The 25,816-nt window shown below is 36.1% G+C and overlaps 1 protein-coding gene across 2 annotated transcripts in view; it reads right to left on the reverse strand.

Annotated features, from left to right (window-relative positions):
- Positions 1–15,467, reverse strand: part of LOC148944404 (uncharacterized) — a 110,753-nt gene extending 95,286 nt beyond the window's left edge. For both annotated transcript variants that reach the window (XM_089099663.1, XM_089099662.1), the window contains exon 1: positions 15,338–15,467. The gene's annotated coding sequence lies outside the window, so the exon portion shown is untranslated. The remainder of the gene's footprint in view (positions 1–15,337) is intronic.
- Positions 15,468–25,816: the final 10,349 nt, after the last annotated feature.

Here is a 25,816-nt window from a genome sequence, read left to right on the forward strand (position 1 = left end):
GGGTTAAAATTCAGGGTATATATTTACACATTAGGGGGGTGGGGAAATTTGAATTTTCAATAGAAGTGATTATGCTTTGGAAGCATACATAAGAAATGTCTAATTTCAGCTATATCCTACACATAAACACATTGTGCCCACATCATGTTATGAGAGATAACAAAATGAGATAACTAGAGATAACTATCTCTAAACTTTGATTGAATATTTTTGGGGAAAAGGTGGGCGTAAGAGAGGGGTTAATTACTCTCCACTCACTTTTGACTATTAGAAAGGGCAATTTCAATTTCCAATCCAATGAGTCCTTTTTGAAATCTCTTTAACAACTTTCCACATAAACTTTATATGTCCCTAGGGCAAAACTTACAACCCTTGCACTGAGGGCTCTGAGGGGGTTTTCATCCTAAAAGACCTAATTTCAAGAACGTTAAACTATGTTGAACAATATGGATATCTAAAAATTTTGGTTAGATGTGTTTGAGAAAATGGTAGGCGTGAGAGGGGTGTTAGTTGCTCTCCAATCACTTTCAACTATTAAAAAAGGCACTAGCCCTTTCAATTTCCAATTGAATGAGCCCTTTTGAAGTTTCTATGCTTTCAATAAAAACCTTATATGCCCCCCGGGCATAACTTAAAACCCTTGCCCTGTGGGCTGGGGGGGGGGTTGTCTTCCTTTAATACCTTATTTCTTGAAATACTACTACTACTACTACCAACTCATCGCATCACCAATCCGCCTGAGGCCAACACAGCTATCTACGCTCCTCCTTCACCCCAATCTATTCAAAACCTCCCTTTTTACACCTTCCCACGAAGTTCCCAGTTCCTTTAAACCTTTCTTTATGACGTCCTCCCACCCCAGACAGGGATGACCTGCTTTCCGCTTAGCCCTAGACGGTTGGCCAAAAAGAACAATCTTCGGCAATCTGTCATTCTTCATCCATACAACGTGCCCTAGCCACCTCAACCTTTCTTTCATTATAGCCCTAGAGAGCAGTATTGAACCACATTTTTTGTATAGCCTATTGTTTGAAATATGGTCAGTCAGCTGGGTACCCAGAACAATCCTTAAGCAATTTCTCTGGAAAACATCTAGCAACTCTTCTTCCGCTTTTCGGAGCGTCCATGCTTCAGAGCCATATTTGACCACTGTCATCACTGTAGCTTCTAATATTCTAATCTTGGTTTGCAGACTTATTTTCCTATTCTTCCAAACTTTTTTTAACTGTGAAAAAACACCCTGAGCCTTGGCTATTCTACTTTTAACGTCTTCACTAAACCCACCATCTTTACTAATAATACTACCAAGGTAAGTGAAGCTGCCCAACTGATCAATCTTTTCATTACCCAACGTCACCTTTTTATCTTCACTTATTCCTAGCCTTAGAGACTTAGCCTTCCTAACATTAATTTTCAAACCAATTCTAGCACCCTGAACTCGTAAAATCTTTAAAACTTCATTCATTTTGATCACACTTTCAACTAGGATGCTTAAATCATCAGCATAATCCAAGTCCAGTAGACTTTTACCTCCCCATTTGATTCCGTGGTCTCCCATTGCCTTTCCTGTGCTCCTTAAAACAAAGTCCATCAAAATAATCCATATAAAGGGGGATATAACAAAACCCTGCTTAGCTCCTGATTTAATATAAAACCAGCTGCTAACTTCGTTTCCTACCTTAACCGCAGCAGTGTTATTCTCGTTCATAGCACTAATCACTTTAATGTATTTGTCTGGTATATCATACAAGGATAAAACCTTTACTAAAGCTCTTCTATCAACAGAATCGAAAGCTTGCTCATAATCTACAATACTGAGAACCAAAGGTGTTTGAAATCTTGGGCATTTCTTAGTTATTAACCTAAGAATGAAAATTTTGTCGACACATCCTCTACCTTTTATAAAACTGCACCGTTCTTCTCTTAAAACTTTATCTACACCATCTCTCAGTCTAAAAAGTATCATATTGCTAAGTAATTTTTTACCTACAGAGACCAGACTAATGCCTCGATAATTACCACTCTCACTTTTATCACCTTTCTTATAAAGTGGCTTAATTAAGGTTTTCCGAAAATCGTTAGGTACCTCCCTTTTTTCAAAAATCATATTCATAATCTTCAGTAACTTATTTCTGACCTCAGAGCCACCATATTTAAGAAACTCGTTTACCACCCTATCAGCACCTGGAACCTTATTATTTTTTAATTCTTTTAGTACTGTTGCTAATTCCTCCTCACAAAACAAATCTTCCTTCATATCGAAAGTATCACAAACTTTTTCATTTTCCTCTATATCTTTTCCTGCAACTCTATCTCGGTATCTCGGTTCTATCTCAGCAAATTCTCAAAATGTTCGGCCCATCTCTCTTTAGTTTTTTCCTTATCTCTAATTGTAGCCCCGTTCCTGTTTTTAAATGGGCCAAATCTACACTGACTACTCCCTCTAAATTTATTAAGATGTCAGTGTAATATTTTACTATATACGCTGCCGATCTATATCTTCCAGATCCTTTGCAATTTTATCCATGGTCCTAACATCATATTTGCTGAGTTCATATTTTAATACTTTCTCCACTTTCTTTACATTCCTTTTGTTTTCATATGATCTATCACTAACATAATTCTTGTACAAGTCCTTGCTCCTTTCTATTAAACATAAAGCTTTTTCACTAATATTCTTAGCTGCAGTTCTAGCTTTCTTTCCTAATGTACCTTCAGCAACTTCACAAATTGTTTTTCTAAAATTATTCCAATCATCTTCCACAGTATCAAATTTTAAACTCTCAAGTTTAGTATTCAACTTTTCCTGGAAAGTTTCTCTCAAATTCTCATCCTGGGGTCTACCAACATCATAACTTCCCAGGAGGTAGTTACCCTTCCGATATTTCAGCTTTAAATTAACCCATGACTCTACTAGATCGTGATCTTTACTTTTAACATCAATAACAGCACTCCTATATACCCCAGTATCTTGTATTGATCCTGCCAGTCTTCGGTTTACTATAAGATAATCAATAAGGTTTGCTGTCTTACCATCCTGTGAATACCATGTTAACTTATGATCCATTTTATGACCAAACACCATATTGGTTATAACTCGATTGCTGTACCCACAAGATTGCAAAAGTATGTATCCATTGCTGTTTTGTATTCCTACACCAAATTTACCTAGGCTAGGACACCATCTATCCCGATTTCCACCAACCTGGGCATTAAAATCTCCTAGTAAAAACATTATATTTCTACCTGGGACCCTGTCTATTTGCTCCTGTAACTGTAAGTAAAATTCATCTGAGTCACTAGTATCTCCGTCAGTTGGTTCTACAGGGGCGTATACTACTATAACTGATACCCTGAACTTTTTAGTCATAAAATGAGCAATTAGTATTCTATTATTAATAACTTCCCAGCCTAAACAAGACTTAGCAGCTTCCTTATTTGAAATGAGCCCTACTCCCTGTCTATGTACCCTATCCTTCCTGCCTGAGTAAACAAATTCTATATCACCTAATTTCATGCTTCCTACCCCTGGGATATGAGTTTCTGAAACTCCTAAGAAATCCAGTTCGAATCGTCTGAATTCGCCAGTCAAAATGTCGATAGGATAGTCATTTTTTAACGTCGTAACATCCCAAGTTCCAATCTTCATGTTCTTTAAATCATTGAAATTATTTTCGCCTCAGGAAAAGCAATGATCCCGGATACCAGTGCAGGACGGGATCACATATCTTCTCAAGTCTACACCAAAGTGCTTAAGCCGGCTTAGAACCAGACAGCAAGAAGTCCCTGGGCCCTCCATAAATGGAGGATTTATGCAATTCTGGGCCCATCTTGGTCACAACATGGTTTTCAGCACTTGCTGAAGATCTTCTATCAACAAGAGCCGAAATCCTGCACAGACAATCTCAAGCCTATTACCTCCAACTCATTATATATTCATGCCTACAAATATTATGCTACTATGGGAAGGCAGCCCATAATAGATAAATTAACTAGTAAGAGGTTTTTCAGCCCGAAAATGCCCATCAAAACAGATCAAGCCCAGAAGAATAGTCCATTCGTCAGAATCCTGTGCAAATGCTGTGTCGTTTACTAGGCTATAATTTCCTCGAGGGGCACCACTCCTCAAGTGGGTATACAGTTGACCGCAAGGTCCCCAGACTTGCAGGTACCTCAAAAAGGTCGAGGCAGCCCTTTGCAGAGGCTGTTGTCCATAGATCTAGATCTTACGCCCTGCTGCAGTTGTCCTCCTATAGAGGATCCTCCTGCAATGGTGTTCTGCATCACCATGCAATTTAACCCATTACTGGGAGAATGTTTGTAACTCATGGGACTTGTGAACAAAGCAGTTGGCCCTTTTGAGTGTACATTTGAGGGGCCTTCTTCCTCCTTCGCCTGTATTTATGACCCCAGGCAAGGGCGCCCCAGTTTCTATTATGGACCCCCAGGGACAAGGTCCCCCCTTGTCTGTGCCTCCTATGAAGGTACCCACCTATCTGTAGAGCGTTCCCCTATCGCCACCTGGGGACACGCTGAATGGCCTGGGGAAGGCCAGGAACATAAAAATGAACTTAATTAAAAATATTTTGTTTCCTTTAAACATGGAAAATCGTATAGTCTTCTGTATGACTTTTTAAAAATCAAATTATTATAGAGAAGAATGAACAAAGTTATAAGGAAGAATTTTTGGTTTTCTTATTTAATATTAATAAAAAAAACTTTATCCACAAAATAAGTTTTTCAAAGAAAAGTAAAGAACTCCATTGAACAAAAATGAGCAAAAATAAAATCAAATAATCTACCAAGCGTGAAACTACCACAAAGCAGCATCAATAAATAAATGAAACCAAAAACGAACAGAAATTACAATAAATAACCAAGCCAAACTCAAAATGAGCTGAAATTAACATATGTTGGGTGCAAAATCCCTATGCCTTCCCAAGGCCAGAATAAAATTTGCACTTAACTGAAAAAATATAAATGTTTTTATAACTTTAATAAATCAAATAATATTAACATTTTGATTACTAAATATCAGTATATGTATATTAAACTGGCAATGCACATTCATTTCTATTTTTCAGTAAAGTGCAAAATTTGTGCTTATATGCTCCCCAGGCATAAATTACAACCCCTACCCTAAGGTCTGTTAGGGTGGTTGTCATCCTCTAAGACCAAATTTCCAGAGTTTTCAACTACGTTAAACAAAATGGCTATCTCAAAATTTTGATTGGATGTGTTTGGGGAAATGGTGGGCGTGAGAGGGGTGGTAGTTGCTCTCCAATAACTTTCAACTATTAAAAATGGCCCTAGCCCTTTCAATTTCCAATCAAATAAGCCCTTTTGAAGTTTCTACAACAAAACATTCAATAAAAATCTTATATACCCCCAGGGCATAACTTACAACCCTTGCCCTGAGGGCTGGGGGAGGGTGTCATTCTCATAGACCTAATTTCCAGAACTTTCTACTATGTTGAACAAAATGCGTATCTAAAAATTTATATTGGATGTATTTGGAGGAGTGGTGGGCGTGAGAGAGGGGTAAGTTACCCTCCAATCACTTTCGACCATTACAAAGGGCACTAGCCCTCTCAATTTTGAATTGAATTAGCCCCTTTTGAAGTTTTATGACAACTTTATCTATAAAAACCTTATATGCCCCCAGGGCATACCTTATAACCCTTGCCCTGACGGTTGTGGGGGAGTGTCCTCAAAAATATATTTTCTATCTGGAAATCAACTATGCTGAACAAAATGGCTATCTCAAACTTTTTATTGGATGTGTTTGGGGAATGATGGGCGTGGGGGTGGGGGGGTCTAGTTGCCCTCCAATCACTTTTGACTATTAAAAAGGGCATTAGCCCTTTGAATTTCCAATTGAATGAGCTTTATTTTGAAGTTTCTATGACAACACCTTCTTTAAAAACCTTATATGCACCCAGGGCATAACTTAAAACCCTTGCCCCAAGGGCTGTGGGGGAGTGTCCTCCTGAAAAAGATATTTTCTATGTGGGAATCAACTATGCGGAACAAAATGGCTATCTCAAAATTTTGATTGGATGTGTTAGGAGAATGATGGGCATGGGGGGAGGTGCTAGTTGCCCACCAATCACTTTCAACTATTAAAAAGGGCACTAGCCTTTTAAATTTCAAATCGAATGAGCCCTTTCTGAAGTTTCTACGACAACCCCTTCTATAAAAACCTTATATGCCCCCAGGGTATAACTTAAAGCCCTTGTCCTAAGGGTTGCAGGGGAGTGTCCTCCTCAAAAACATATTTACTACCTGGGAATCAACTACGCTGAACGAAATGGCTATCCAAAAAATTTGATTGGATGTGTTTGGGGGAATGATGGGCATCAGGGGGGGGGGCTAGTTGCCCTCTAATCACTTTTGACTATTAAAAAGGGAACTAGCTCTTTGAATTTCAAATCAAATCAAAATTTAAAAATTTTGATTGGATGTGTTTGGGGGAATTATGGGCATGGGGGGGAGGGCTAGTTGCCCTCCAATCACTTTTGACTATTAAAAAGGGCACTAGCCACTCCAGTTTCCAATCAAATGAGCCATTTTCAAAGTTTCTATGACAACGCCTTTGATATGAAGTGCCCAGGTATAGAAGAAAAAAAAACACATTGTGCCCACATCATGTTATGAGAGATAACAAAATGAGATAACTAGATATAACTATCTCTAAACTTTGATTGAATATTTTTGGGGAAAAGGTGGGCGTAAGAGAGGGGTTAATTACTCTCCACTCACTTTTGACTATTAAAAAGGGCAATTTCAATTTACAATCAAATGAGTACTTTTTGAAATTTCTATAACAACTTTCTATATAAACTTCATATGCCCCCAGGGCATAACTTACAACCCTTGCACTAAGGGCTCTGATGGGGTTATCATCCTAAAAGACCTAATTTCCAGAGCTTTCAACTACGTTGAACAAAATGGATATCTAAAAATTTTGGTTAGATGTGTTTGAGAAAATGGTAGGCGTGAGAGGGGTGTTAGTTGCTCTCCAATCACTTTCAACTATTAAAAAAGGCACTAGCCCTTTCAATTTCCAATTGAATGAGCCCTTTTGAAGTTTCTATGCTTTCAATAAAAACCTTATATGCCCCCAGGGCATAACTTAAAACCCTTGCCCTGTGGGCTTGGGGGGGGGTTGTCTTCCTTTAAGACCTTATTTCTTGAAATACTACTACTACTACTAACAACTCATCGCAGCACCAACCCGCCTGAGGCCAACACAGCTACGCACGATCCTCCCTCACCCCAATCTATTCATAGCGTCCATTTTTATACCTGACCACGAAGTTTCCATTTCCTTTAAATCTTTCTTTATGATGTCCTCCCACCCCAGACGGAGACAACCTGCTTTCTATTTAGCCCTAGATGATTGGCCGAAAAGAAAAATCTTTGGCAATCTGTCATCCTACATCCATAAAACGTGCCCTAACCACCTCAAACTTTCTTTCATTATAGCCCTAGAGAGCGGTATTGAACAACATTTTTCGTATAGCTTATTGTTTGATATACGGTCAGTCAGCCGGGTACCCAGAACAATCCTTAAGCAATTTCTCTGGAAAACATCTAGCAAATCTTCATCTGCTTTTCGGAGCGTCCATGCTTCAGAGCCATATTTTACCACTGTCATCACTGTAGCTTATAAGATTCTAATCTTGGTTTGCAGACTTATCTTCCTATTCTTCCAGACTTTTTTTAACTGTGAAAAAACACCCTGAGCCTTGGCTATTCTATTTTTAACATCTTCACTGCTCCCACCATCTTTACTAATAATACTACCAAGGTAAGTGAAGCTACCCACCTGATCAATCTTTTCATTACCCAACGTCACCTTTTCATCTTCACTTATTCCGAGCCTTAGTGACTTAGTCTTCCTAACATTAATTTTCAAACCAATACTAGCACCCTGAAATCGCAAAACCTCTAAAACTTCATTCATTTTGCTCACACTTTCATCTAGGATGCTTAAATCCTCAGCATAATCCAAGTCCAGGAGACTTTTTGCTCCCCATTTGAGTCCGTGGTCTCCCATTGCCTTTCCTGTGCTACTGAAGACAAAGTCCATCAAAATAATCCATATAAAGGTGGATAGAGCACAAAACGGCTTAACTGCTGATTTAATACAAAACCAGCTGCTAACCTCATTTCCTACCTTAACCGCAGCAGTGTTATTCTCGTACATAGCACTAATCACTTTAATGTATTTGTCTGGCATACCATACAAGGATAAAACCTTTACTAAAGCTCCTCTATCAACAAAATCGAACGCTTGCTCACAATCTATAAAACTGAGAACCGAAGGTGTTTGGAATCTTGGGCACTTCTCAATTATTAGCCTAAGAGTGAAAATTTGGTTGATGCTTCCTCTACCTTTTCTAAAACCACAATGCTTTTCTCTTAAAACTTTGTCTATGACATCTCAGTCTAAAAAGTATCATATTACTAAGCAATTTGCTACCTATAGAGACCAGACTAATGCCTAAATAATTACCACACTCACTTTTATCACCTTTCTTATAAAGTGGCTTAATTAAGGTTTTCCTAAAAGCGTTAGGTACTTCCCCTTTTTCAAATATTTCATTCATAATCTTCAGTAGCTTATTTCTAACCTCAACGCCACCATATTTAAGAAACTCTTTTACTACCCTATCAATACCTGGAGCCTTATTGTTCTTTAATTTTTTTAGTACTGTTGCTAATTCCTCCTCACAAAAACAAATCTTCCTTTACATCCAAGGTATCACAAACTTTTTTATTTTCCTCTATATTTTTTCCTACACTCTATCTCGGTTAAGCAAATTCTCAAAATGTTCGGCCCATCTCTCTTTAGTTTTTTCCTTATCGCTAATTGCGACCCCTTTCCTATCTTTAACTGGGTCAAGTTCGGATTGACTACTACCTCTCAATTTGTTAACGTGCCAGTACAATATTTTACTATTATGCCGTCTAGCTGCATCTTCTAAATCCTCGGTAATTTTGTCCATAGCCTCCACTTCACACCTTCTTATTTCTTATTTTAATGTTCTCTCCCCTTTCTTCACATTCCTTTTGTTTTCATATGATCTATCACTCAGATAATTCTTGTACAAGTCTTTTCTCCTTTCTATTAAACATAAAGCTTTTTTACTAATATTCATATCTGCTGTTCTAGCTTTCTTCCCCAAGATGCCTTCCGCAAATTCAAAAATTATTTTTTGAAAATTATTCCAACCATCTTCCACATTATCAAATTTTAAACTTTCAAGTTTAGTATTCAACTGTTCCTGGAAAGTTTCTCTCAAATTCTCATCCTGGAGCCTACTAACATCATAACTTCCCGGGAGGTAATTACCCTTCCGATATTTCAGCTTTAAATTAACCCTTGACACTACTAGATGGTGATCTTTACTTTTAACATCAATAACAGCACTCCTATATACCCTAGTATCTTGTATTGATCCTGCCAGTCTTCGGTTTACTATAACATAATCAATACGGTTTGCTGTCTGACCATCACGTGAATACCATGTTAACTTATGAGCCATTTTATGACCAAACACCGTATTGGTTATAACTAGATTGTTATACCTACAAAATTGCAAAAGTCTGTATCCATTACTGTTTTCTTTTCCTACACCAAATTTACCTAAGCTGGGATACCATCTATCCTTATTTCTACCAACCTGGGCGGTAAAATCTCCCAGCAATAACATCATATTTCTACCTGGGACCTTGTCTATTTGCTCCTGTAACTGTAAGTAAAATTCATCTGAGTCACTAGTATCTCCATCAGTCGGTTCTACAGGGGCGTATACTACTATAACTGATACTCTGAACTTTCTAGTCATAAAATGAGCAATTAGTATTCTATTATTAATACCTTCCCAGCCTAAATAAGACTTAGCACCTTCCTTATTCATCATGAGCCCTACTCCGTGTCTATGTAACCCATCCTTCTTGCCTGAGTAAACAAATTCTATATCACCTAATTTCATACTTCCTACCCCTGGGATATGAGTTTCCGAAACTCCTAATAAATCCAGTTCGAATCGCCTGAATTCGTCAGTCAAAATGTCGGTACGATAGTCATGTTCTAATGTTGTAACAATCCAAATTCCAATTTTCATGTTCTTTAAATGACTGAAATTATTTTCGCCTCAGGAAAAGCAATGATCCCGGATACCAGTGCAGGACAGGGATCACATATCTTCTCAAGCCTACACCGAAGTGCTTAAGCCGGCTTAGAACCGGACAGCAAGAAGTCCCTGGGACCTCCATGAATGGAGGCTTTGTGCAATCCTGGGCCCATATTGGTCACAACATGGTTTTCAGCACTTGGCAATGCTCTTCTATCAACAAGAGTCAAAATCCTGCACAGACAATCTCAAGCCTATTACCTCCAACTCATTATATATTCATGCCTACAAATATTATGCTACTACGGGGAGGCAACCCGTAATAGATAAATTAGCTAGGAATTTCCAATCAAATGAGTCTTTTTTGAAGTTTCTACGACAATGCCTTCTATAAAAAACCTTATATGCCCCCAGGGCATAACTTACAACCCTTGCGCTAAGGGCTGTGGGGGACTATCCTCCTCATGAACATAATTTCCATCTGGAAACCAACTACGCTGAAAATAATGGGTACCTCAAAATTTTGATTGGATGTGTTTCGGGAAATGGTGGGTATGGAAGGGGTGTTAGTCGCCTTCCAATCCCTTTCTACTATTAAAAACGGCACAAGCCACTCCAATTTCCAATTGATTGAGCCCTTTTTGAAGTATCTACAACAACTTCTTTGATACAAAGTGCCCTGCTTTAAAGGAAAAAATTAATAAATAATACATTGCACCAACATCGTTCTTATATTCCCCCAGGACATAGCTTAAAACCTTTGCCCTGAGGGTTCTGGGGGAGTGTCCTCCTCTTTACTTAGTCCCCATTTCTTGTATTTTTCTCAAGTGTCCACATTCTTTACTTAGGCAGCATGATCATGCTGCCTATGATTTATACAACAACTTTCTATATAAACCTTATATGCCCCCAGGACATAACTTACAACCATTGCAGTGAGGGCTCTGAGGGGGTTATCATCCTAAAAGACCTAATTTCCAGAACGTTCAACTGCATTGAACAAAATGGATATTTCAAAATTTTGATTGGATGTGTTTGAGAAAATGGTGGGTGTGAGACAGGCATTAGTCACTAACCAATCACTTTGAACTATTAAAAAAAGCACTAGCCCTTTCAATTTCCAATTTAATGAGCCCTTTTGAAGTTTCTACGACATTGCTTTCAATAAAAATTTATATTCCCCCAGGGCAAAACTTACAACCCTTGCCCTGAGGGCTATGGGGGGAGGGGTTGTCATCCTTAAAGACCTAAAATCCAAAACTTTCAACTATGTTGAATAAAATGACTATCTAAAAATTTTGATAGGATGTGTTTGGGGAAAAGGTGGGCGTCAGAGGGGGATTAGTTACCCTCAAATCCCTTTTGACTATTAAAAAGGGCACTAGCCCTTTGATTTTCAATTGAATGAGCCCTTTTTCAAGTTTCTACAACAAAGATTTCAATAAAAACCTTATATGCCCCCAGGGCGTAATTTATAATCCTTGCCCTGATGGTTGTGGGGGAGTGTCCTCCTCAAAATATATTTTCTATCAGGAAATCAACTATGCTGAACAAAATGGCTATCTCAAAATTTTTATTGGATGTGTTTGGGAAAAAGGTGGGTGTAAAAGGGGGGTTAGTTGCCCTCCAATCACATTTCACTATTAAAAAGTGAACTATCCCTTTGAATTTCAAATCAAATTAGCCCTCAAAATTTTATTGGCTGTGTTTGGAGGAACAAAGGGCGTGGGGGGGGGGGGGCTAGTTGCCCCCCAATCACTTTTGACTAATAAAAACGGCACTAGGCCTTTGAGTTTCCAATTGAATGAGCTTTTTTAGAAGTTTCTATGACAACGCCTTCTTTAAAAACCTTATATACCCCCAGGGTATAACTCAAAACCCTTGCCCTGAGGGTAGTGGGGGAGTGTCCTCCTCAAAAACATATTTTCTATCCAGAAATCAACTATGCTGAACAAAATGGCTATCTCAAAATTTTTATTGGATTTGTTTGGGGGAATGATTGGTGTTGGGGGGGGGGGCTAGTTGGCCTACAATCACTTTTGACTATTAAAAAGGGCACTAGGACTTTGAATTTCCAATCAAATGAGCCTGTTTTGAAGTTTCTATGACAAAGCCTTCTATAAAAACTTAGAAGGCTTCTACCTTCAATCACTTTCAACTTTTCAAAAAGGCACTAGAACTCTCAATTTCCAATTGAATGAGCCCCTTTTGAAGTTTCTACAACAACCCCTTCTATATGAAGTGCCCTACTCAAAAGGAAAAAAATAATAACAAGTACATTATGCCAACATTGTTCTTATATGCCTTCTGGGCATAACTTAAAACCCTTGCCCCGAGGGTTGTGCGGAGTGTCCTCCTCAAAAGCATATTTTCAGGTATGGAGAAAAAAACACATTATGCCCACATTGTTCTTTACTTAGGTAGTGCTAGTGTGCTGCCTATGATAACTCAACATTAGCTTGTAAAACTAATGTCTAGCCAAATTTATTGATTTACTACAACATTAGCTTGCAAAACTAATATAAGAACTAATGTACAACTAATGTCTAGTCTGTTTTATTGATTTCCTTCAACATTAGCTTGTAAAACTAACATAAAACTACTGTAAAACTAATATCTAGCCTTATTTATTGAATTACTTCAACATTAGTTTGTAAAACTTAGAGAGGTTGGGGACAAAGTATAGCAGAGTTGTATACAAAATATGCTAGCAACATTATTATGGATAGGCTATTATGAAGTAAGTATTGTTTTCTCAAAATATTTCCTTTTCTACAGCCCTCAATCTAGATTTTTAGGTAAAATTCTACTTTAGCTACTTTTGGCTATCTTGGAAAGGGGTTAGGTAAGGAAAATGAAACTTTCATGATGGGTCTACAGGATAAAGTATAGAAGGTATTTTGAAGTGCCTACCTCTTTCCTTTGCTCTCTCGAGGGTCCTGAAATTTGCCTACATGACAGGTCTATATCTAATGAAATTTTGACAAAACAACATTTTACCTTAATTATCAGTTATCAGTTTCTTTTTCTCTGACTTTAGTTCTAAAAATACAATTCCTGTTATGTTATTTGAGTAGAATTTTAAGCTATATCAATTTTTTTTTTAATTTAGGAAATGTATTTGCATATCTTTAAAACCTTATAAATCAGGATTGAGCAAAGTTGTGAACCTGAAAACAATTTTTTTTTTGTGCTTCATTTAAGCAGAAGATCTATTTTACAAGGTTTTACTTTTGTAACACAGATTGTTAAAAGTCACCAAAGGTCAGAACCCTCTAGAAAGAGAAGGAGTGGAGATAAATACTTCAAAAGGTAAATTTTTACCAAATCATGTTATTGACTTACAAATAAAGTGAATACACCACTCAATGCCATTTTTATGCTCTTTCCAAATATAAAAATCATTTTTGTCAAAAATTAATTTTAAACCAACCTATATATACAATTTCAGGGTATATATTTGCAGATGAGGGGGGTGGGGGTAAAGTTTAAACTTACCTCCCATTTTCATCAGAAATAAATTTTGCCCCCACCCCCCAAATGTTCAAATATACACCCTGAATTGGTCTATATAGGGGTGGGGGTAAAATTCATTTCCAAAAAAAATGATTATTATATTTGGAAAGAGCATAAAAAAGGCATTGAGTGGTATATTCACTTTATTTGTAAGTCTATAATATGACTTGGTAAAAATTTACCCTTCAAAATACCTTCCCAGGACATACTTTAGTCTGTAGACCTATTCCTGTAAGTTTCATTTTCCTAACCAAACCCCTTTCCAAGATAGCCAATAGTAGCTAAAGTAGAATTTTACTGATTTTTACCCTATTAAAACTAATGAAAATGGTAAATATCTACCAAATCATATTATTGACTTACACATAAAGTGAATATACCACTTGATGCCTTTTTTTATGCTGATTCCAAATATAATAATCATTTCTATTGGAAATGAATTTCAGCCCCTCCCCTATATATGCCAATTCAGGGTATATATTTCTACATTAGGGGGAGGGGTGGGGTGGGGTGGGGTTAAAGTTTAAACTTAAGTACCATTTAAAACAGAAATAAAATTTGCCCACTCCCCTACTGTACAAATAAATACCCAGAATTAGTATATATAGGGGGGGGGGCTAATATTCATTTCCAATAGAAATGATTATTATATTCGTAATCAGCATAAAAAAAGGCATTGAGTGGTATAGTCACTTTATGCATAAGTCAATAATATGATTTGGTACATATTTACCATGAAAATAATAATTAACATCCCTAAATGTGCTACAAAGGGTGGTTTTGGTAAAATTCTACTTTAGTTACTTTTGACTATCTTGGAAAGCGGTTAGGTTAAGAAAATGAAACTTTCAGGGATGGGTCTACAGGCTAAAGTATGTCCTGGGAAGATATTTTGAAGTACCCACCTCCACTCCTTCTCCCTCTAGAGGGTCTCGACCTTTGATGACCTTTAAAAATATGTGAGTTATAGAAGTGAAACCCTGCAAAATAGATCTTCTGCTTAAACGAAGTACAACAAAATTGTTTTCAGCTTCACAACTTTGCTCAATCCCAATTTATAAGGTTTTAGAGATATGCAAATACATTTCCTAAATTTTGAAAATAAACTATTTATATGTCTTAAAATTCAGCTCAAATAACTGAAATTGCATTTTCAGAGCTAAAGCCAGAGAAAAAGAAACTGATAAGTGAAAATTAAGGTAAAATGTTGTTTTGTCAAAATTTCAATAGGTATAGACCTGTCATGTAGGCAAATTTCAGGACCCCCTAGAGGGAGAAGGAGAGGAGGTAGGTACTTCAAAATACTTTTCCAGGACATACTTTAGCCTGTAGACACATCCCTGAAAGTCTCATTGTCCTAACCTAACCCCTTCCCAAGATAGCCAAAAGTAGCTAAAGTAGAATTTTACCAGTGGTTTTTTTTCAATAAACTAGCCATTTTTTTTATAAACACATTTTTTTAGCTTTAGTTTACTATGGGCTGTTTTAAGACTCAAAATATTATGTCCCCTAGAGGCAATTATCAAATTATAAAATAGTGTAAAGAAATGCATCAAGTGATGTATTCACTTTCATCCTAGCTAAATTATGTTGAAAGCTGCAAATTTACCATAGACTAGCCTACCTTCCTAAGCTGTAAATTAGGCTGTAGTATGATTCCTAAAATTCTGTATTACCTCCGTCAACGACTTTATGAGTTGACAAAAAGCTTCTAAATATTAATTTTAACCATGGATTTGACAATTTCCTTTATAGTTGTAGCTACTTGGAGTCAGGTCCTGGTTTATTTTAAACGTTTTGCGATATATAGTGTCACTTGCAAGGTTGCCTACGTTTTGGCGCATAAATATGTCCCTGAGCATCCAAAAATATGTCATTTTTAGCCAAAACATGTCTATATTTGGTCTAAAATGTGTCCTAATATGTCCATTTTGATATTTCAAAAGCTAAATGTTATTTTTCTTATCATTTGGGATATTGACCAAAAGAAACTTTGGCACCTTCTTTCAAAGCGTCCAGTTAACATCAAATATAATGAAAACAAAAACATAATTTAATACAAGCACAAAACTCATAAAAACAAGTAAACACTGAAAAATAGCTTGCAGGAGCTTAAGATTATTGTTTTAACAAAATATTCCTCTTGTAAATTACGCTCAGCAAGAGAGTCAGCCTTTTTATTTCTTTGCTATTTGCCAGTCAGGGTATTTCTTGTGCATATCAAAAAGTGTAAAATCCAGAATTCCAGCGACATTCCCGAACGCCAAAAATTAATTGCTTCACATGCATTAAACAACTAGTTGTTTGCGTTAGAAGGCGATTGCGTCATTTGTTCTTGATGTTACCAAGTAGCGTAAATTGTCTTTCAGCAGCTGCCAAAGAGTGTGGCAGGTCACATAACGTCAGCATGAAATTACAAAGATCCTTGTTATTTTTCTTTCCTTTTGGTATCCTTACATTTTCTTAGGGAAGATAAGAAAACTGATAGATTCACTTCTGCAGTGGATAGGCGAGTATCGTGTTCTTTTTCGTAAAAAATAGAGATCCAAAGTTAATCAAGATCGCTACAGGCCTTCCCTTGTTGAATTTCGGTTTCTCCGAGCAAGTGGGAAAACCGACTCGTCAGAGACACACTCCTGTCATGGTCTCCACCAAGGACGAATCCAGAATCCAAAAGCGATAGTGCCTTCAATGTTTCGTCTTTATGGTCAGTTCGACTTCTGATTTGACTAACAAGTTCTAACATGGACGGTAAACACCGCTCCTTAAATCCAGAAATTTCCATAGGACCCAATTCATTATTATGCTTTTCCAAATGCAACGTTGTGTTTGGTCCAAAATTTTCTCTTGCATGATGAAAGAATTCTCTTTGGTGAGATTCACTGAAAATGGGCTGTGTCTCTCAATCGCAGAAGCTATGATAAAACTTCTAAGTATTGATTTTAAAAGTGTGCAGGTACTTTTTAGAAGCAGATGAAACCGCATGTCAAAGGACTGAAACTCAGTATTTTTGCTATGGACTTTCTGTAGCATAAAACTAAAAAAAAAATACATGTAAGGTTTTACAAGTGGGTCTTGCATATACTTCATAATCTTTGCAGCTCTTTCCTTGGCGAGTGTATTTAGAGCCTCTGTACCTTACGCATGCTTGGTAAATAAGAGCAGAAGAGATGCCAAATTCTCCAGTTCTCTGTTTACAGCTTTTTCAATTGAAAACCAACGTGTACTAGTTTTTAGAAAAAGCTTATGGACCCCCTGTTCAGTAAATTCTTACATTTCCTGAATTTTTTTTTTTACCTCTTACTACTTCTTGACTCATGCATTATCAAGTCCCTGAGAAAAGACTCCAGACCATCAGATAGAGCTTGCATTAATTAACTTGCACACAGTGCAATTGAATTGCTGGTAAAACCAAAAAAAAAAGCCCGGTATGTTATTTTCAAGCTCTACTCCAAGACCTCCAACAGTTCCAGTGTTCCCTGAAGCGTTGTTAAAAGCAACACCTATCGTGTTGTTTTTTGGCATCTCTTCTTTTTATAGGTAATTGTTGATGATAGTTTTTAGCCGGTGATTTGAAGCGTCCTCTACTTCTAATAGACAAAGAAATTCCTCACGAACTTTTTCAGTTGAACAGTACCAATATTTAACAATTAATACAGGGTACTTTGTAGCTGTTTGGTCAGTTGTTTCATCAACAATAAGGGAGGATTTTGAGACTCTCAGAAACTTCAGAAATTCTTCTTTTTAATATAGAGATAAAACGTACTTAATAGTTTCAGTAGTAACCGTCCTTTTCATCTTCATTGCCTTCACAATTTGGGAATAAGGAACACTAGCATTGAGAACTGGAAGTAAACTGTGTTCCTTGAAAAACAATATGTCTTTATTAAAAAACCATACTGTCAGTCTTATTTGAGTGTTAATGATCTCAGACTCTGCGCCCATTTTGTTTCTACTAAATTCAGAAATACTGGCTGTGAGTTGTACAACAGGAATTTTTCTTAAATGCTAGTTGCTACGAAATTGAAGCAACATATTGGACTTTGTTCCTTTGATTTCCTTCAAACAGAAACTGGACCAAGGCTTGTTTCTGTCATAGGGTAATATTACAATAAATACTCTAAGGTCATTATCTTCTTCTTAAGCTTTACTGTATTAGCGATTGCAGGTCTTGAGAATCAAAGGCATACTTTTTCCTTGTTTTTTCCTTAACTTCTTCTTTACCTTTGAGAGTGACAATTTGGAATAACAGATTCCTCATTGATATCTTCACTAGAAGAACTTAAATTTCTTTCCACTGAAGGGATTTTGGACGGCTCTGTCATGTAACCACTAGCAGTACTGACAAAAAACTGTTGTTTATCTCGTGAGCCAATACCTCCTTCTATCTCAATGTATATATATTGAGATCACTCTCTCTCTCTCTCTCTGTATATATATATATATATATATATATATATATATATATATATATATATATATATATATATATATATATATATATATATATATATATATATATATATATATATATATATATATATATATATATATATATATATATATATATATATATATATATATATATATATATATATATATATATATATATATATATATATATATATATATATATATATATATATATATATATATATATATATATATATATATATATATATATATATATATATATATATATATATATATATATATATATATATATATATATATATATATATATATATATATATATATATATATATATATATATAAAAATATATATATATATATATATATATATATATATATATATATATATATATATATATAAATATAAAAATATATATATATATTAAACCGCGCATTTGAATTCATATTTCTTATGAATCGAAGAGTCCTAATCTGCTATGAATGATATGTCATGTATAGCCAGTTTGGTCTTAGAATGTAGAATTCTAAAAAAACAAAACTCAATTCGGAATTTCATTATTTCACTGCCATGAACTTTAATTAATTCAGCAGTTATAGAAGTTTCACAATAAGTGTAGTAGTAAACTTCAACAGATTAGTGGAAATGATAAGCTGGCTGTGGGTGATAAAGACTTGATTATTTTCTGTCAAAAGAAGTGCGCAAAATTGTTTGATTTATGGATATTTGGACCCACCTGAGAAACAGTAAACGTGGAAACAGGGTTGACAAATATCCCCATTGAGAGTAAGTTTCTGTTTTTTGCTTATTTATTAGGCTACGAGATGACAGAAGTTATTTTAGCATCGATTCAGGCATTATCCAAAAAGTTACAAGCAATGGATTCGAAGCTAAATAGTCTGCAAGAGGCTCAGAACTCAGCAAGTGGGGCAATACAACATTTGTCAAATGAATTAAGAGTTGAAATAACAGTAGTAAAATCGGAAATATCTGCAGTAAAAACTAGAGTCCAAAACACTGGGAAACTATATACACTCCAGGACTCCCGTATACGAATTCTTGAGAGGGAAGCCCGAAGGAAGAAGTTAGTAATTTATGGGTTGCAGGAAATCAAAACCGATATTTCTTTTAAAAAAGAGTTAGCACATTATCTTGCAAGAAGGGTGCCCTAAATTAATATCCGGCCTCACGATTTACAGGATGTTTTCAGATTGCCATCAAAATCAGGACCACGTCCTATATTTATTCGGTTTTCAAATGCGTATAAAAACGACCTTATTTTTAGCAAGGGGATAGTTTTTGGACAGGAAGAGGTGTTTGTGACTCCGGATTATTCACCTGAAGAACGAGAGATTAGAAGCAAATTAAAACCGATTCATCAAGAGGCACTCTCCAAGAACCTGAAACCTAAGTGGAAGAGAATGAAGTTAATAGTTAATGAAACCACCAAAGAGTATCATAGAGAAACTGACACTCTGTGATCATATAATTGACGTACCCAAGTTAAAACCACAAACAACCCAACAGAGGAAACGAGCTCCCAAACTCGTAGGGAAAGAACAAGCAGTTTCCAGTCTCGATCAGGAGACACAAGAATAAGATCCTTGTCAATAGAGACTGTTGTGTCAGAATTTGGAAATTTGGATCAGCTTTTTGGAGCGAGGGTGAAGATAACGACTGTCAGAACTCGAATAAATGAGAACTAAGCCTTAATAGTAGTGTAGAGCAAGAGCCAAGTAAGGCAGCAAAAATAGAGAATGATAGAAAAAACAGTGAAAAATAGGAACTCGCGGGGCATGGGAACCAATTCGAATGTTTTTTGTTTGGTCATTGGAATATTCAAGGTCTCACAAGTGAGAAGTTGGAAAGGATTAAAAAAACAGACGATTTAGACGTGTTGGGTATTGTAGAGTTGTGGAAAAGTGTAGATAAAAGTGTGAATATTGAGGGATATGAAGAGCTTAAAGCATGCTGGAAAAAAGTAAAAATAGTAGAACGTCCGGGGGCTTTCTGTGTTCGTGAAAGAAAGAACGTTTGCTTCATTTAAAAGGCTACCTAGTAAATCTGAGAATGTTGAGTGGATTATGCTTCGTTTAAAGTGCTCAGTAATGCATATTCTGCTAGGTTCCGTATATTTACCGCCTCAGTCTAGCTCATATTCAAACGAAGATACTTGGAAACTTCTGTCTAAGGAAATGGCTGCTCTACGTTTGAAGTACCCGCGCATGGGATTTATATTGATGGGGGATTATAATGCGTACACGGCCGATTTTTTAAAACAACGTGAAACGTGATGATTTTAATTTTGCGTGATGGTTTTAATTTTGCAGATCCTTCAATTAAAGAAGAAGAAAGTTTGGGGAATTTAAGGGGAAGGCATACAAAGGACAAGGGACGGAGAAAGAACCCTTGGGGAAGTAAGCTTTTACATTTTTGTGGGGAGTATGGTTTGATTATAGTTAATGGGAAGTTTGGAGAGGATAAGGGGATAGGAGAGTTTACATTTTTGTCGGGTAAGAACCCAAGTTTAATTGATTATATTTTTGTTGATGGTTGTCTCTTGTCGTGCTCTGCGGATATTCATGTTCTGCAAATAGTTGGCTCCGACCATTTGCCATTGCTGTTAGAGATGAGAGCGGAGATCGTCGACAAAAAAATAAGATTATAGAAAATGTTTTGGACAATAGTGTACTAGATTTAAGAAAAAATATAAAAATAGAGAGAGTAGTAGACATTTATGATGAAGATTTATTTAAGGTTAATGTAGAAAACGAAAATTTAGAGAAAGAGATGGAGAAGATTATTGAGTTAGTTGAAGTGGGCAAAGTAAGTGAAGCAGTATATAATTTAGAAGAATCACTGAGGCAGATATGCAAACTACGGAAAGAGAAGAAATTTACGAAAACATTTTTTGATTACGAGTGTGAGAGTCTTCGATTCATTGTACAAGAGAGTCTGAAGAAAGTACGCTCATTCCAACCAGAAGGAATAGAGAATAATTTAAGGAATTACAGACAGAATAGAAAACGATATAAGAGGATGATAAGAGAGAAAAAACAATGCGAAGCAGCGAAAAAAGAAAAAGAACTTGTTAAACGATTCAGGGAAACGAAAATACACATCAATTTATAGGTCGCTGAAGGGAGAGGCACACTAGACATGTTCGTTGGAACCTGAACAGTGGGAATAGCACCTCAGGACACAATCGGTAAATGGAAACCGAATGGAAGAAGATCTTCAAAACATTTTACCAGAAATTATACCTTTTGGACTGCTGACAGCAGGAGAAACGAAATTGACAGGCTATGAAATCAGCTAAAGAAAAAGCTACAGGAAGAGACGGAATTCTACTATGAGTATGAAAAAAGGCAAAAGAAAATGCATACCCGCTTTAACTGTCGTTTTCAGCCACATATTTTATTGTGCAGCTGGCCAATAGAATGGACAACATCTTAAGCTATACCATTATATAATAGAGGAAACAGCAAAGAATTTTCAAATTACCGACTGATCCAGATTTCTCCCACAGTTAGCAATACTTTTTATAAGATAATAGATAGTCGTCTAAAAAATGGCTAGAAGAATTAGGAAAACTAATAGAGGAGCAGGGCGGGTTTAGGAAAGAAAGGGGGACAATAGAGCAGGTTTTAATTTTGCATAGTATAGTTAGAAAAGGAATCATGAAAAGAGGGGGTAGGATTTACGTAGCGTTCCTGGACGGAAGAGGGGCATTTGATAATGTGATCAGAGCTATGCTAATTAAGCGACTTCTGGAGATCGGATTGCCAGTAAATTTTGCTAGATTTATTGTAGGAATATATAGTTCAGTAGGTCTAGTTGTTAGAATACTAGGTAAGGTATCCAGGAGAGTTTTGACGCGAATAGGTTTAAAACAGGGAAGTCCATTGTCACCGATTTTGTTCATCGTGTATATTAATGATATAGTTGATTTCTTCAAGGAGATTAAATAAAAAAAAAAAAAGTTTTTTTAACTGAAAGTAAGGAACGACGTTAAAACTTAAAAACGAACAGAAATTATTCCATATATAAAAGGGACTGTCCCTTCCTCAACGCCTCGATCTTTACGCTAAAGTTTTTTATTGTTTAAAAAAAATAGAGTTGTGAGAATGTCAAACTTTAGCGTAAAGAGCGAGGTGTTGAGGAGGGACAGCCCCTTTCATATATGGAATAATTTCTATTCGTTTTAGCTTTTAACGTCGTTCCTTACTTTCAGTTAAAAAAACTTATTTTTTTATTCAATTTTTGAATTAATGAAGGTTTTGATTTTGGCTCACCGTACATGAATAATTAAAATAAAATTTGAATATTAATTTTACTTTTATTTGGTTAAATGACTTTCTCGAAACTTGTTTAATTTTATTTACGAACGTTTTTATTAGTTTTTTTCTTTGGCTTAAAGAGAGAGGTATTGACTAGGGGGTGAGTCCAATCATATACGTAATACTTTCTGTTCGTTCTAAGTTTTGATGTTGCTCCTTAATTTCAGTTGAAAAACTTGTTTTTTTTATTTAATTTCTTATTTTTTTTTTAATAATGCAGGAAAATCCAGCGCCCCCTTCATAGCAATGTCCCTTCCTCCATGAAAACTTTCTTCGTGGAAAGATCCTCCCGCATAAGCCCAACCAACGACCCTCCCCCACTACCAGAAAAAATCCCCCTGAAAACGTCTGTTCCTGACTTTCAGTTAAAAAAACCTGTTTTTTATATTTAATTTTTGAACGTTTTTGAATTAATAAAGGTTTTGATATTGGCTCACCCTACATGAATAATTTAAACAAAAGTTGAATATTAATTTTACTTTTATTTGATTAAATGGCTTTCTTGAAAGTTGTTTAATTTTATTTACGAACGTTTTTACTGGTAATCAATATACGTAACGTACGAATTAACTTACGTAACGAACTACTGTATTCATAGATTTTAATACGTATATTAGGGGGTTCGTCCCCTAGTCAATACCTTGCTCTTTACGCTAAAGTTTGGATTTTGTTCCGATTCTTTAATAATGGACTTTTAATAACAAAGGTCGGGCATTAGAATAGATAGCTCGTATGAAATTACTGATAAATCTTTGACTTAATGAGTGACGTGTTGACTAGGGGACGAACCCAATTATATACATAATAATTTCTATTCGTTTTAACTTTTGATGTTGCTCCTTAATTTCAGTTGAAAAACTTGTTTTTTTTATTTAATTTCTGATTTTTGTTTTAAATAATGCCGGGAAATCCGGCACCCCCTTCATAGCAATGTCCTTTCCTCCATGAAAACTTCCTTTGTGGAAGGATCCTCCCACATAAGCCCCGACCCGCGACCCTCCCCCCGACCAGGAAAAATCCCCCTGAAAACGTCTGTATATTTCCCAATAACCAATACTATATGTTAACATTGGGTAAAGTTCATAACTTTCAGCCCTCTCCCAGGGGACTTTGGGGGATTAAGTCATCCTAAAAGACATTTTTATCATATCTCCGACCATGCTGAACAAAATGGCTATCTCAAAATTTTGAAATGATGACGTTGGGAAAAAATGAGCGGGGTAGGGGGCCTAGTTGCCCTCCATTTTTTTGGTCACTTAAAAAGAGCACTAGAACTTTTAATTTCCGTTCAAATGAGCCCTCCTACGCTATTCTAGGTTCACTGGGTCGATACGATCACCCCTAGGAAAAAAAACCAAAACAAAAGAACAAAAAAAAAAAAAAATAAACACGCATCTGTGATCTTTCTTCTGGCAAAAAATGCAAAATTCCACATTTTTGCAGATAGGAGCTTGAAACCTCGGCAGTAGGGTTCTCTGATACGCTGAATATGATGGTGTGATTTTCATTAAGGTTCTGTAACTCTTAGGGGTCTTTCCTCTTTTTTCAAAAATCAGCCAAATCTTCTCAGGCACCTAACTTTTGATGAGTTGGACAAAACTGGATGAAACTTATATATTTGAAATCAGCATTAAAATCTGATTCTTTTGATGTATCTATTGGTACAGTTTCCTACAGTTTCGGTTACCATTGAGCCGGGTCGTTCCTTACTTACAAATCGTTACCATGAACTGTTTGAAAGGCGCTCCGGAAGTACTGATAAGTGTTTCGAAAATATGCATATTTTTGTTTACTGATGATATTGCTCTCATAGCACAATCGGCAAAAGAAATGCAAACATTATTAAGCATAATGGAGGAATATTAGGATGTGAAAGGATTAGAATTAAACAAGAAGGAAACGGCAATTGTAGTTTTTAGGAAAGGTGGAAAATTAAGGAAAGATAGTGAATTTAGATTTAAAGGTGATTTTATAGAGATTAAAAACGAATTCGTGTATTTAGGGGTTAAAGTTTTTTAGGAATGGTAAGTATGCACAGGAGATTAAGCATAGATTACAAAAGGGACATATGTGTATGAATTTAATTCTAAAAAGTGAGGTTGGAAAGATTTGGGACTTAGCAATGCATAAATATTTATTTAGGACTAAACTACTCCCAATCATGAATAACGAGTGTGAGCTGTGGGGTTTTAGAGAAAGTGAGGTGTTTTGAGAATGCAAATAAATTCTTTGAAGAGAGTTTTTAGGGCCCATAAATCCACTCACAGTGTTGTACTAGAAGGATTTTTAGGACTAAGTAGGTTAAGAAAAGATAGGTTAATAAGAATGGGGAAGTTTCAGATAAAAATTTTAAGAAGTAAAAATAGGCTAACGAAAGAAGCATATTTTAGTTTGTTGGAGAGGTAGGGTGGCCGCAAGAAATTAAGAAAATTTTGATGAAGTAGGATGTTCGTATTTTTAGAATGAAGGTCAGGGATCGAATTCAGATACAGTGGTTGATAAGGTAAAAGAAAGGTTAAATGAGCAAGCAATACAGCAGTTGAAGGCTCGGAAGGAGACCTCGGGATCGCTGAGTCTGCATAGTACGGTGAAGGACACGTAGGGGGAAGAAGTTTATTTAAAGTTGGGAATGAAGGAGAAGATATAAAATGGATTTTGAATTTAAGGGGAGGGTTGATTGATATTGAAGAAAAGGAGAGGAAATTTAGGGGTTATAGTGTTAACCCGGTCCCTTGTCCGATGTGTGGGGAAGATGATGAGGATATTTTTCATTTTTTGGGGAATTGTAAGAAATCGGCGGATCTGAGAAATGAGTGTTTTTCGTTAGTGTTGGCATATAGAAGGTGGGTAGAAGGGATTGCAGTATCACAAGTAAAAATCTGGACACAAATAGTAGTGTTTAATTTAGTTTCACACATCCTCTAGTTGACCTAAAATGGAAAACTTGACATCATTCGCAAAAAAATCTGTTTACTTTCTTTGATAGCTTGGACACACTTTCGCTATTTTGATTTGGTTAAATTTTAATAGCAGAAGTAGCCCCGAAAGTTTGAACATTATACCCTCAGTCATTTTTGGGATACTGCTGAGATGCCTTATTGGGAATTAGCATTAACACAGTGCATTTTGGTTTAATCTTAAGGCAACATTTAGTTTTTAAACATAATGCAAAAATGAGAGGGTGGGCGTGGGAGGGGGATTAGTTGCCCTCTAATCACTTTCGACTATTAAAAAGAACATCACCCCTTCCTATTTTCAATCGAATGAGCCCTGTTCAAAGTTCCTACGAAAACTCCTTCGATACGAAGTGCCCTGGTCTAAACAACAACAACAAAAACAACAAAATACATTATAACCACATCGATCTTAACTATAAAAATGTC

Source organism: Artemia sp. Qi Xiang Cuo, chromosome 14 (genome assembly GCF_049724085.1).
Source record: "Artemia sp. Qi Xiang Cuo chromosome 14, ASM4972408v1, whole genome shotgun sequence".
NCBI lineage: Eukaryota > Metazoa > Arthropoda > Branchiopoda > Anostraca > Artemiidae > Artemia > Artemia sp. Qi Xiang Cuo.